Source organism: Sinocyclocheilus anshuiensis, unplaced genomic scaffold, assembly GCF_001515605.1.
Source record: "Sinocyclocheilus anshuiensis isolate Anshui unplaced genomic scaffold, SAMN03320099.WGS_v1.1 scaffold323, whole genome shotgun sequence".
Taxonomy (NCBI): Eukaryota; Metazoa; Chordata; class Actinopteri; order Cypriniformes; family Cyprinidae; genus Sinocyclocheilus; species Sinocyclocheilus anshuiensis.
The window spans coordinates 316921-330006 of NW_015548198.1; the positions used below are offsets into that span (position 1 = coordinate 316921).

Below are 13086 nucleotides of genomic sequence, written 5' to 3' on the forward strand. Positions count from 1 at the left end.
TGAGACGTGTTGTCTAACCCCAATAGAGTTCAGAATGTCTATGAATGCTGATCCCAGTGCATCTTTTTCATTATCAACATGGACATTAAAATCACCAACAATTAAAACGTTATCTGTAGCCAGCTCTAAATCGGATATAAAATCAGCAAATTATTTAATAAAGTCTGTATGGTGCCCTGGTGGCCTGCATATAGTAGCCAGTACAAACATCACAGGGGATTTAACATTAACACTTGTTTCTCTGCATAATGTTATATGAAGCACCATTACTTCAAACGAGTTATACTTGAAGCCCGCCCTCTGAGAAATACTGACATTTGTTTATCCATATTACATCTGTTTTTTATTTGTTGAACATCAATTAAATTATTACTTTTAAATTGGTTTGGGCGTTTTTTGTATTTTCTAGTTTGGGGAACAGACACAGTCGCTATAGTGTGATTTCTAGGTGAAAGAGTCTCTATGTGTTGAGAATTAACTGATTTCTGTGACGTGAGGCGGCTAGCAGACGGTTGGTTTAGCCAGTCTGTCTGCTTCCTGACCTGGGTCCCAGTTAGTCAAATACAAACTCTAAGACTATGTGCCATATTTCTAGACAGAAGAGCGGCACAACCCCTGGAGGGCTGAAGACCATCTCTTTTCAACAGGTCAGGTCTGCCCCAAAAACTGTTATGTTAAAAAATGTTATTCTGCGGGCACCACTTAGACATCCAGCCATTGAGTGATGACAGTCTGCTATGTATCTAGACAGAAGAGCGGCACCACCCCAGGAGGGATGAAGACCATCTCTATTCAACAGGTCAGGTCTGCCCTAAAAACTCGTCCAATTGTCTATTAAACCTATGTTATTCTGCGGGCACCACTTAGACATCCAGCCATTGAGTGATGACAGTCTGCTATGTATCTCATCACCACGGTAAGCAGGGAGAGGACCAGAGCATATTACAGTGTCTGACATCGTACGTGCAAGTTCACACACCTCTTTAATGTTATTTTTAGTGATCTCCGACTGGCGAAGTCGAACATCATTAGCGCCGGCGTGAATAACAATCTTACTGTATTTACGTTTAGAATTAGCCACCACTTTTAAATTTGCGGGCACCACTTAGACATCCAGCCATTGAGTGACGACAGTCTGCTATGTATCTCATCACCACGGTAAGCAGGGAGAGGACCAGAGCATATTACAGTGTCTGACATCGTACGTGCAAGTTCACACACCTCTTTAATGTTATTTTTAGTGATCTCCGACTGGCGAAGTCGAACATCATTAGTGAATAACAATCTTACTGAATTTATGTTTAGCATTAGCCAGCACTTTTAAATTTGCCAAGATATCAGGCGCTCTGGCTCACGGTAAACATTGGACTATGGTGGCTGGTGTCTCTATTTTCACGTTATGTACAATAGAATCACCAATAACTAGAGCACTTTCATCAGGTTTCTCAGTGGGTGCGTCACTGAGTGGGGAGAACTTGTTTGATGTTTTGATGGGAATGGAAGAGCGGTGTTTTGACCCGCGACTATGCTATCTACAGCCGTCACATTCTTACTATCCTCAATTAGAGTTTGGATGCGTGTCTCTAATTCTGAAATCTTCTCTGTCAGCCTAACTATTTCCCTGCATTTATCACATGTTAATCCCTCATCGCCGACAGAGAGAGCTAAACTATACATGTGGCAAGCGGTGCAAACAACAATAACAGGAGAAGAAGCCAGAATGATTCTGACTTACCACAGTTGTTTGATGAACTCGTGGAAAAATTGAGCGAGAGAGAAAAGAAATGGAGCGAGAAAAAAAGAAAAGAAAACAGCAATAGACGTGAAATGGAAACGCAAATGACAAGCTAACCGGCTAATGAATGTTAACGCACTGCACTCGCGGTTTTAGAATAAAAGCGAACAATCAAATTAATCAGATTAGTTTGATAGATAATATCAGAAATATGGTGGGAATTACGTTATATTTTATCACTTTAAACAAGAGAGAGTGATAGTAAGATTCAACAGAAAAGCAAAGCTACACGGAGCTGCAATCACAAACCACTCAGCAGCACGGCAGACAGGAAACAGGAAACGGTTAGAAGCCTTTCTAGAAGCCTTCGGCCTGGGAGCGCCACTCTGACTCTAGACTCTGCAGAGTACGAGAAGTGAGGCCCCCAGAATGAAGGGCCGGAACACGGTAGGGGTGCAAACAACAATAGCAGGAGAAGAAGCCATTACTCACTGTGATTGATGAATGATTCTGACTTACCACAGTTGTTTGATGAACTCGTGGAAAAATTGAGCGAGAGAGAAAAGAAATGGAGCGAGAAAAAAAGAAAAGAAAACAGCAATAGACGTGAAATGGAAACGCAAATGACAAGCTAACCGGCTAATGAATGTTAACGCACTGCACTCGCGGTTTTAGAATAAAAGCGAACAATCAAATTAATCAGATTAGTTTGATAGATAATATCAGAAATATGGTGGGAATTACGTTATATTTTATCACTTTAAACAAGAGAGAGTGATAGTAAGATTCAACAGAAAAGCAAAGCTACACGGAGCTGCAATCACAAACCACTCAGCAGCACGGCAGACAGGAAACAGGAAACGGTTAGAAGCCTTTCTAGAAGCCTTCGGCCTGGGAGCGCCACTCTGACTCTAGACTCTGCAGAGTACGAGAAGTGAGTGCTCCCGCCCAGCAGCCCCTGCTGACCGCCTCAACCTCCTCGGAGGAAGAGAGGTAAACACCTGCTCTCACTGGAGAACTTTTTATCCCAAGAGCCACTGTATATCTAACTTCTCATAGTCAGATATATACTTCATTTACTTCCTCAGAATTAAATGGAGCCAAACAACCAGATGGGTAAAGACGGTCTGGTGTGATAAGATTCTTATCAAAAACTGAAAATGATGTTGCCTCGGCAGCGCGTGAGCTGCTCGGTCACACAAACAATATCAATCTCCTCGGAGAAAGATAGCTGCAGCAGCGAGCTCTCACTCAGAGGGGGAAGGAACCGCAGCGCGGGCTTCCGAACCTTGAGAGTGAGCGCTAGATCAAGGGACCGTGGGAGGAGATAGGGAGAGCCCGTCTCCAATCCGTCCGCCAGATCATGTGCAGTCCTCGCGAACTCAATCGCCACCATGCCTCAGCAGCAGTGGGACCGGAACCGCAAGATCACAGGCACAGACACACTCCTCGGAGCGTGTCCGGTGAGGGTGGAGCGTTTAACAGCGGGAAAAGCACAATCAGCCCCCCGAGAGCTGACTGCGCGAGCTCCGCTCCCCAGTAATGCTGCTCATTATAATATTAGGCATAATATGTTTGTGCAACTGGTGCTTGTGCAACTGGCGAGCTCATCGAAATGCCCTCCACATCAACCTCGGAGGAGGAAGACAAGCGGAGCGTCGAGCCTTCTCCCCGGTGGGAAGAAACTGCAGCGCGGGCTTCCGATCCCAGAGAGCGGGCGCTGGATCTGGTGGGTGAGGAAGAAGATAGGGACTCGCCCGTCTCCAAATAATATTAGGCATAATATGCTTGTGTAACTGATGCTTGTGCAACTGGCGAGCTCATCGACACCTCCTCAGAGGAAGACAGGCGGAGCGTCGAGCCCTCTCCACGGGGGTCACCTTCTGAGAGCGAAGCAAGGCAGTAACAAAAGTTCGCAATGCGGGCAGTCAGCTCCCTCAAGAGCTGACTCTGCGTGCTTCACTCCCAAGCAGACAACACACAAACTGTGTGTGTCCCCACCCGAATATAGCGCGGGCAGGGAGGAACACACAGCCTGAACACTGCCTGCTCTCGCCCAAATGCTTCTATTGACTGAAGCTTTGACATAATGGAGCTTATAAGTGGACAAACAACACTAAATAAGACTCACAACAGATAGTGACTGACACACACACAGAGCGCTTGCTGAATGACAGAAAGCCGATGCCGGTTCCACTGCACGTGCTTTTAAGCTTCCTGGTCGTTACGTCACCCCGCCCGTGATGTCTCGCCCATCTATTGGACTGATTACACATGTGATTCAGAGCGTGGTCACGCTGAAGGCGTTCCCAAAGTGTTTTGACACAGCTCGAGTTCCTGAAGGGGAACCTTATACTCACTTCTTCTGTAGGTAAAGCTGGATCACAAATGATTTGTACAAACACACATTTAGGTAGATTGGTGGTGCACTCTCTTCAAAAACAAACATAATCCACTGCGTCTTCAGCAGCTCAGATGTCGGGAGTAAATGACGACTGCTATGTTCATTATTACATCCAACAACAAAGCACACTACACCTGTCTTCTACACCTGGTCCGGCGTGGTAACAATGGCGGACTGATGACAGCTCACTCAGGGCAGGTCTGTGTTAAAACGCCAGTGTCAATCAACAGTCGTGGAAGCGGCCTTGGCCTGTGTGACGTACATCTGGCCAGATTATGAGAATGGCTTTATCTGAGAAAGTGGTTATTATTTATGGGGATTTAAAAAAAAGCACTGGCTGGATTTTTATCATTATAGGGTGGTTGTGTACACACACTGCCAACACACATTTATGTAAAAGTGAATTTTGCATCTGATGTCCCCTTTAAGACTTCTGCTTAGTAGGTGATGAATTAAAAATTATATAAACCCAAGCCATATCTAGAGACCAGAATTTCAGTCTTCACTCTGGTCAGAAAGAACATTTTTGTACTCATTTCTGTCTGCTATTCCTATGTTATGCTGGGTACACACTAAAAGATTTTTAAAATCATATAAGATCTTCAAAATGTGAGAGACTAAAAACATGAAGTTTGTTTTGCTCCTAGTGTGTGGTGTGCCGCGATGTGACAAAGACAGCACACCACACACCAACAGATTTTCAGCCAGAGTCCCGACTGTGAACACAGGAAATCTCTCAAAATCTCTCGAGACTTGAGAATAAATATGTTTTTCAGGACACGTTGTTTAAACACTCGTGCTGTTGCCACAAATCGACAAGCTGATCCTCCATCACTGCTGTCCAAATCCTTTTGTGCTGTGCCATGACTGCGTTTGTTATGCTCCCGTCTTCTGTCAGCTCACTTTCTGATTGGATATTGTTTCGTTTCACGTGATAATCTCCAGATCGTAGGCGCATTTGCCCTCAGGGTTCCCCCCACACATCAGGATTTGTGATCGTAAATATGCAACATTTTGAATATTTACGATTCGCGATCAGGGCACCACCGACGTTCTTCCGTGCAGATTCAGTCACTCTTAACACACCTCACACCACAGGAAAATCTGGTATGGTCGGTCAACATAGGAACATTGGGTTTAAGCTCATTCAGCTCACATGCAAACAATTCAGAAGTTATAAGCAAAAAAAATAAATAATAATAATAATAATATCTTTTGAAGGTAGTGCCTCCTGAGGTGCAATTAGAAAATGAGGCCTATGACAGATTCCAAGTGTAGCAGACTTCCAAAGAACTCAACAGATCGAGATCAGCTTGTCATTTTTTTTCTATGAGGAAATGTCCCGTCTTTTGAAAAATGTCATGATGCACATCAGCCTCCCTCCATTGCGAGATGGAAAGTATATTTTTAACTAAGTAGAAAATACGATTTTGGGAAGCTCCCTTGTCCTGGGGGTAAATGCAAAGTAACCAACTAGTGACCAAAGACTGTTGATAACTTTGAGTTGTTTTCATTGTCAGAAGATCCAAGCCAAAATTGGTAAAGGTCAGATAAATGGTTTTTCTCATGTCATTATACAAAATATCATGGGGCTTCCACTGACCACAATGCAGAGGAAGCAAGACTGTTTTTCAACTTTTTTTTTTTTTGGTTCTATAGAAAAAATAAATAAAACAAATTTCTTTAACTGTGAGAGACTTTGTTAAACATATGCTTTGGCAAGTAGTACACGCTTCAACATGTCCAAGATGATCGGGACATACCTAGGATTTTCGGAAGGGGAGAAATCGGCCCAAAATCAGCCTGATAATCTTGTGGTGTGTACCCAGCATTAGCAAGAAGCACATACTTAACTCCAGAGTGCATATGGTACCTGCTCATAACTTCAGTAATAGATGGCTTCCAAAAAAGCAGATGTAATCAATAGTCAAGCTTTTTGTTCACTTTATTATATTTTATATTTATTATATTCTGATCACTGTGTGGGTTCTCAAATTTTTTTTTTGGTTCTATAGAAAAAATAAATAAAACAAATTTCTTTAACTGTGAGAGACTTTGTTAAACATATGCTTTGGCAAGTAGTACACGCTTCAACATGTTGCAACTAAGTCTGAATCTGGTTTTGGTCGTAACAAGCAACTAAAACCCTCTAACCTTCTGTTGATGTTGATGTTTGCAGAACAAGAAGCAGCAGCAGACATTCAGTCAGTCTCACTATTATATGGCTTTGTATCGCTTTAAAGCCATCGAGAAAGATGACCTGGACTTCCAGTGAGTCTATTCACATATTTCTTAACAATCGCATCACAGTGCTGGATGACTCCAATGAGGAGTGGTGGAGGGTGAGTTCCTCCTGCTGGAATTCTATAAGAAAAAAGTCTGGAGTAAAGTGTTCTTTCTTTCATACGTTTATTAGCAATGGAATGACTGGGAGTGATCTCTTCTCACCACAAAGGATTACAATATTTATTAAGAACACTTGCAGAGCTAAAGTATTACTGGTTAATTTAATTGTGTCACACCCAAATTCAGTGGAGTTGATAAAACCATGTTTTTGAACTTACAAGCAAATAGGAAAGAACAAAGATACAAAGCCTGAGAGTATGGTTGTAATCCATATTCTGGTTTGTTTGAGATCTCAGATATAAAGTTGGATTTATAACACACAATCTGATCATAAAAAAAAAAGTACACACCGCGATGTTAAATATTCAGTGGCTTAGAAGTGTCACTCTTGGAAATGGTGGTAAGTGGCCCATAAGTTGTAAGGGAACATCTCGGGTTACGCATGTAATCATGGTTCCCCTTCTAGGGAACTCAATGCTACGTCCCTCTAGTGGACACAATAGGGAATGCTGCCAGAATGACCGGTGTCTGAAGCACGTGTGAAACAACACCAATCCTATTGGTCCACATGGCCCGTGACGTCATAGGCAGGTGCCCGGAAGTATAAAAGGGCACCTGCTGAATACGTCACCAACTTGGTTGCCTGAAAGAGACGTAAACAGGCAGACCAAAGGCATGGCGAGGGGATGCAGCATCTCATTCCCTCTCGGGGAACCATGGTTACATTCGTAACCCGAGACGTTCCCCTTCTAGGTAATTCAATGCTGCGTGCCTCTAGTGGACACAAAACACACAATCTGATCATAAAAAAAAAAGTACACACATATTCTGTTGTTAAATATTCAGTGGCTTAGAAGTGTCACTCTTGGAAATGGTGGTAAGTGGCCCATAAGTTGTAAGGGAACATCTCGGGTTACGCATGTAATCATGGTTCCCCTTCTAGGGAACTCAATGCTACGTCCCTCTAGTGGACACAATAGGGAATGCTGCCAGAATGACCGGTGTCTGAAGCACGTGTGAAACAACACCAATCCTATTGGTCCACATGGCCCGTGACGTCATAGGCAGGTGCCCGGAAGTATAAAAGGGCACCTGCTGAATACGTCACCAACTTGGTTGCCTGAAAGAGACGTAAACAGGCAGACCAAAGGCATGGCGAGGGGATGCAGCATCTCATTCCCTCTCGGGGAACCATGGTTACATTCGTAACCCGAGACGTTCCCCTTCTAGGTAATTCAATGCTGCGTGCCTCTAGTGGACACAATGGGGAACGGAATCCAATCACCCCATGCCAAGGTGTATGCCTGTCCACCTGGTGAGAGAGCGCCAAGGAAGTGACAGACATACAACAAGCCTTTCCTCAGAAAGGAGCCAAGCCACTGACATATCGGGCCACTCACACAACCTGGCAGAAATGGGGGAACCCGATTCAGATAAAGGGGCACATCCCACCCAAGTTAAGAACACAGCTATCCTCAGATAGCTATGCTATGAGAGCAATATTAGCCTAGATACTGTACATAAGACCACTGATTAGGCTAAACTAGAAGCCTCTAGAGGGGCTCAAAGAGATTGCTACTAACAATCCCAGGGTAAGGAGAGTAGTTGCTGAGCTAGAACACAGCTATCCTCAGATTGCTATATCCTAAGTTTCTTATGATGGGTCATGCTAGCCTAGATAGCCAGGTAATGTCTTCCTACAAAGCTGCCCAGACCACAGAGAGTGGGCTATCTACTTACAACCCTTGCAGGGGAGATAGCACTGTCTAGGCAAGGGTTCAAGAAGACCGCTACTTAAAGACCAAAAGAAGGGGAGCAGTCACTGAGCTAGCACATACTGTAGATATCCTCAGAAAGCAAGGCATCTAGAAAGGGGTTACCAGAAGGGGGACTGACAGAAACTACCCAAAACCACAGGGAGTGGGCTGTCTACTTACAACCCAAAAAGGGGAGACAGCACTGTCTTGGTAAGAGCTCAAGTAGACCGCTACTTAAAACCCTAAGCAAGGGAGCAATCACTGAGCTAGCACATAGCTATCCTCAGACAGATTGGCTCTAAGAAAGGGGACCATTACAATTGCAAAGACCACCAGCAGTGGGCTGTCTAATTAAAAACACTGTAAGGGGAGACAGCACTATCTAGGCAGGAGACCGCTGCTTAAAAACCCCAAGTTAAAACACAGCTAGCCTCAGATATCTGTATTCAAGTAAGCCCGTGCTGCCATAACAATGGCTGAAGTATAACCACCCTCAGATGGCTATACTAAGTAGGTCCCCAATCTGTGTCAGTCCCACAGTAGGCTAGCGAAGCACTGCATTATTGACCAGAAGAGGGCTGGACATAGCTATCCTCGAATAGCATTTCCCTCAGATAAGGCTGAAGATTGCCCAGGCCACGGAGGTGGGCCATCTACTTGAGAAAGGGGAGAAACCCAGAAAGGGGAGACAGCACAGTCTAGGCAAGGGGCTCAAGGAGACCACTACTTAAAAACCGTAAAAAGGGGAGCAGTCTCAGAGCTGGAACACATTATCCTCAAATAGCAGATTCTAGACAAAGACTTTAGTGCTTACTTGAGAAGAGCTTGTGCCAAGGGGAACCAAACCTAGTTTTAGACGCCCAGCTAGAACATAGCTGCCCTCAGACCGCTATATTCCAGAGCAAAGTAAGCTGGAGCATAACCATCTGCAGACAGCTACACTCTGAGCAGAGGCTGTTCACTTAAAGCCCTAAAGAGGGGGAGCAGTCTACTCAGCCCAAATATATTAAGCGGGATTCAGAGGGACCGCCTGCTTAAAAATACCCAGAAGCCTGGGGAGGCAGCCCACTTCTAAACCCATCCGGCTTAACACAGGAAGAAAAATTCCCCAAAACCACTCTAAGTCACTGAAACACTCTGGGAGAGATAGCTCGCAAGCGTCTCCTCACAGAGCATTCAATATATCCACGCCCAGCAAGGCTTTCCAGACACAATAACATGCATATTAGAGAGGCACAGCTGAGCTGAATATAGCTCCGCCCGCAATCTTGCAATTTCACATGCTCAGAGCTAAAAACGACTCAGTGCTTAAATCTCATCATTATAGCAACACGAGCATTAACCGCGGCATCCAGGGCTGGCCCTGGGCTGCGTTTCCCAAAAGCATCGTAAGCCTAAGTTGATCGTAGCTCCATTGGTTTCAATGGGTCTACGATGTACTTAAGCTTACGATGCTTTTGGGAAACGCAGCCCAGGCCAATTTGCTGCCCTAGGCAAGATTTTACCTGGTGCCCCTTGCCTCACAGCCAATAATCATTGTGTTCAAACATTCACACAGAAACGGCATAGCTAGATATTTCAAAAGTGCATCTGAAGAGAGAAATGGAGGAGTATATGTGACTATTGGGTGTTACATTTTCTCATTAAAAAAAGTTGATGTTAGTGAAACGGTAACATTTACAATAAGGTATCATTTGGTAATATTAGTGAATGTATTAACTAACTTGAACTAACAATGAACAATACATTTGAATCAGTATTTATTATTTTTGTCAATGTTAGTTATGGAAAGTTAACCTTATTTTAAATTGTTTCCAGTGAAACTATAAAAATGTAGGTTCTGCCTAAGTCACATTACAAATTAAACACAAACAGCAAGAATAATTACATCTGGTATTCCTGCAAAAAAAAAATAATACAGTTTTGTTTGAACACTTCTGTAGCATACAGTAACATTACTGTTTTCAATTTTCAGTAGATGGCAGCAATGTTCTACTAAACTATAGCCCTTTCTAACATTATCACCACGAATTAAACTGAGAAACTGTACATCTTTAAAGTGAATTTTACATAAAATGTTGCTATTTTTAATAAGTCCAGTTATATACAAACATGACTAAATTAGCCAATTCAAATTAAAAATACCATAAATGCCCAAATACTACACAACTAAAGCATAAAAATATTATTAAAACGTGTTATCATGTGACACGAAAATTTGTAAACTTTTAGACTAGGCTTTCTAGACTAGGCCAACATAAAGTTTGTTCACAAACTTTTACCTCATCTAGTTTATTTATGATCATCACTCATTACATCACATCACATCACCTCTGTCTCTGTCCCGTTTTTCTTCTTCTCTTGTTTTTTTTTTTCTTTCCTGGGCACGAGGGCTTCGGTCTTTTGACATAGTGGTAATTTATTAGTGAACATCTATCACAATCAAGTAACTGATGTATGTGGACGTGCGGGAGGACTGATCATGCTTCGAACCGGGGTGAGTGGGGAGAGCAATAAAATAGTTATGTACCTGGTGCCCCTTGCCTCACAGCCAATAATCATTGTGTTCAAACATTCACACAGAAACGGCATAGCTAGATATTTCAAAAGTGCATCTGAAGAGAGAAATGGAGGAGTATATGTGACTATTGGGTGTTACATTTTCTCATTAAAAAAAGTTGATGTTAGTGAAACGGTAACATTTACAATAAGGTATCATTTGGTAATATTAGTGAATGTATTAACTAACTTGAACTAACAATGAACAATACATTTGAATCAGTATTTATTATTTTTGTCAATGTTAGTTATGGAAAGTTAACCTTATTTTAAATTGTTTCCAGTGAAACTATAAAAATGTAGGTTCTGCCTAAGTCACATTACAAATTAAACACAAACAGCAAGAATAATTACATCTGGTATTCCTGCAAAAAAAAAATAATACAGTTTTGTTTGAACACTTCTGTAGCATACAGTAACATTACTGTTTTCAATTTTCAGTAGATGGCAGCAATGTTCTACTAAACTATAGCCCTTTCTAACATTATCACCACGAATTAAACTGAGAAACTGTACATCTTTAAAGTGAATTTTACATAAAATGTTGCTATTTTTAATAAGTCCAGTTATATACAAACATGACTAAATTAGCCAATTCAAATTAAAAATACCATAAATGCCCAAATACTACACAACTAAAGCATAAAAATATTATTAAAACGTGTTATCATGTGACACGAAAATTTGTAAACTTTTAGACTAGGCTTTCTAGACTAGGCCAACATAAAGTTTGTTCACAAACTTTTACCTCATCTAGTTTATTTATGATCATCACTCATTACATCACATCACATCACCTCTGTCTCTGTCCCGTTTTTCTTCTTCTCTTGTTTTTTTTTTTCTTTCCTGGGCACGAGGGCTTCGGTCTTTTGACATAGTGGTAATTTATTAGTGAACATCTATCACAATCAAGTAACTGATGTATGTGGACGTGCGGGAGGACTGATCATGCTTCGAACCGGGGTGAGTGGGGAGAGCAATAAAATAGTTATGTTTTTGTGGGACGATCGCTTTTTTGTAATGTTTTAAATTCATAGTATTGAAGTAGTATTGGTAATAAAAAATGAATAGTTAAAAACAACTTCACGCATTTTGGCGCCCTAGGTATCGGCGGCAGCCCTAGCATTTGCCTATTTTGCCTATGCCACGGGCCGGACCTGGTGGCATCAGGCAACCCAATTGTAGAGGTTATGCGGATGCCACAGATCAAAGCAATCGAAACGATCAGTAATTTTCAAAAAAAAAAAAGTATATGATTTATAAACAAAAACGTATTACGTGAAGTCATGGACGCGCATCGCAGAGCAGTGCAAGGCGCGCATTTTTGTTTATAAAGCATATATATATATATGTAGCGAATCAGCTCAAAGGGGAAATATGAATAATTAATCATAACTAGTTATAATTAATTATAAATATTTAGATCCGCTGTAAGTATTTACTTGACCTCTCAGGGTCAACCATCTGTCAATTCTAAGAACGTTAATTTCCTGGTTAAGGGAAATAACTTTCTTACTGTACAATACTACACAGAGGATGTAGCATAAATCTGCATGATTAGGGACTCCAGTTATGAGCAAACAATGAACAACGTCAAGTGTGATACAAGTAAGACTTTATTAACTACATAAACACTTAAACTAGTCTAACATACACACACACACACAGACACACACACACACACACACAAACAGTTGGTACAGGAACAGGATTAACGCTTAGGCAGTAAAGAGAAGAGAAATAAAACATGAAGCTATGGGACCATTGGATATTCAGCAGATCTACAGCCTGAAGGAAACATCAGCTTCTTAGTTCAAACACACCTTTGTAAAAAGGTGCAAATGATACTTAATGTATCAATTAATAAGACTAAGTTTGATACTTGCACGTCTTGTCTGTCTGACAGAGAGTCCTGATGCAATCTGAAGGCTCAAGTTGATCTTTGCTGAAGTTGGTTGATGGAAAAGAACCAGTTTGAGTCAGATGATCTTGGTGAATGGAAAGTCAAGGCCCGAGGCCTGGCGCGAACTTAGGGTGTCCTTAGGAGCGTTCTAGCTCACAGACACATAAGATTGATTACTGGGTCTGCTTGCAAGCAATGTTTAAAACGACGCCACTATTCTAAATTACTGCTATTACTGCATAAAGTAGGAAAACTATTATTTTCCTGGCCATGTGAATGCTGGGATGGTTCTGGCTAGCTTTTCAAGGTCTCTGGGGGTCACATAATGCACTGCTGCAGGGATGCTTGGAAGGGACCCCCTCCTCTCTGTGGTTGCTGGAGG

At 42.1% G+C, this 13086-nt stretch overlaps 1 pseudogene; it reads left to right on the forward strand.

The window, feature by feature from the left end:
* The window catches only part of LOC107653239 (SH3 and cysteine-rich domain-containing protein 3-like), a 41650-nt pseudogene that overhangs the window by 26257 nt on the left and 2307 nt on the right, over positions 1-13086 (forward strand).